This window comes from Pinus tabuliformis, chromosome 1_2 (assembly GCF_031772625.1).
Source record: "Pinus tabuliformis cultivar Carrire ecotype Pingquan chromosome 1_2, CPIR1, whole genome shotgun sequence".
Taxonomy (NCBI): domain Eukaryota; kingdom Viridiplantae; phylum Streptophyta; class Pinopsida; order Pinales; family Pinaceae; genus Pinus; species Pinus tabuliformis.
In genome coordinates, this window is record NC_142298.1 from 110,564,359 (window position 1) to 110,566,007 (window position 1,649).

The 1,649-nt window shown below is 36.6% G+C and overlaps 1 pseudogene; it reads left to right on the forward strand.

Annotated features, from left to right (window-relative positions):
* The first annotated feature begins 621 nt into the window (after positions 1-621).
* On the forward strand, positions 622-1,443 carry LOC149204741 (uncharacterized; annotated as a pseudogene).
* The last annotated feature ends 206 nt before the right edge of the window (positions 1,444-1,649 follow it).

Consider the following 1,649-nt stretch of genomic DNA (forward strand, 5'->3'; position numbering starts at 1 on the left):
TTTGTGTAAACAAGCAGGGGACTCCATTACCTTCTTATCCACGAAAGGATTATCTACCATGGACGAGTTGTACTGGGGCTCGTGGGAAGCAAAATAGGTGAGCATGATAAGCCCCTTATCTTCCTTGATCTCCAAAACTTGAGGAATCCCATCGATGCACCCTTTCCAAATTCCACATTCCAATGTCCTTTAATGATTAATTTGTTATTGGAGTTGGCTTAAGGTTTGAAGACAATTTTTACCGTTTTTGGAAGGAAATATAAGAAAAATTAACAAGTCTTACGCTATGATATTCTTGTGACTTGAGATTCTTTTGGTTTCTTGTAGAGGGGTTTTGATCAAAAATAGTTATCATTGACCTTTTCAAAGGCAATATTCCTTGGCAATGGTCTTGTAGCCATTCTCTCTAGATTGTTTTCCAATACCTATACTAACACTCTAGGTTTCTTGCAAAGGGGTTTTGATCCATAATAGTTATAATTGACCTTTTCAAAGGAAATATTCCTTGGCAATGGTCTTGTAGCTATTATTTCTGGGATTTTTTCCATTACCCTTACTAACACAAGAGGCTTTGGTATAGTTTCTTCATTTGATGCTGCAACATGCTTCTTAGCTATAGGGATGACCATTATCTTCTCCACCTGCAGAAAGAATTATGGAGATCCTTCATAGGGTGAGGATTTTCTTACTCAGTTTAAGGGTGTTAACACAACTATTGCTTTAGGTAAGTGTTCAAACTCTTATCTTCTCCAAATATATTGCCAATTCTAAACTATCCGTCAGATAGATGGATGATGATAAAGATTTTCGATATGTTGAGTTTTGACAACTATGATGCTCATTTTGGCTAGTAGAATAGAAGATTTCATTGCTAGGAGCTACACAATCCTTATTTGAAGGTTCAATGCACACATTTGTATTTCTTTCGACACCTGCTCTGAGCCCAAATGAACAGAATATTCCTCACAGGTTCATGTTTGAAAAATTTGTGTTGTCTTCAATGTTGACAAGTTCCCTTGCCTCTCGATCCTTACCTCGCCAAGCAGTGAAGCTAGAGAGCTACATGCATATTGTGTTCCTTGTTGTTGTTGGATCCCTTATCCTTCATCTCATAACTATTGTATGTGTTATCTTTACTATCCCTTCATGTCTTCTGATAGAATTTACTTATATGAAACGTCAACGTACTATGGACTTGAGCACATTTTGTGCACTTGCTATGAGAAGTTATTTTTAGAACCCAACACAGAAAAAGATGGAAGCATTACACCAGGAGGGTGTCTCGAGCTTCTTGGTTTTTGTGTGTTTGAGGTGTGTGTGGGAAATGTTTGGCCCTAAATTATGAAAATGCGATCAAAATACATTCCTGAAGAGTCTAGGAGCACAATTATGAAAAATTTTCCGATTCATTTGAACATATTTGTCTGTGTTGTGATCTACTAAGGCCACAAGACCTAATCTCATTTTTTCATATGGATATCTTCGGTAGAAGCATTGTACTGTATATAAACATGGATTAATAAGCCTTAACTATGGAACTTTTTGGGGACCAGGATTTAGCTTAAGCACTATTTTGTGTTTTTGATATTATAAATATTTTTTTCAAATAGATGTCCACTTGTTACAGGGATTATCCATGCAGTCCCCTC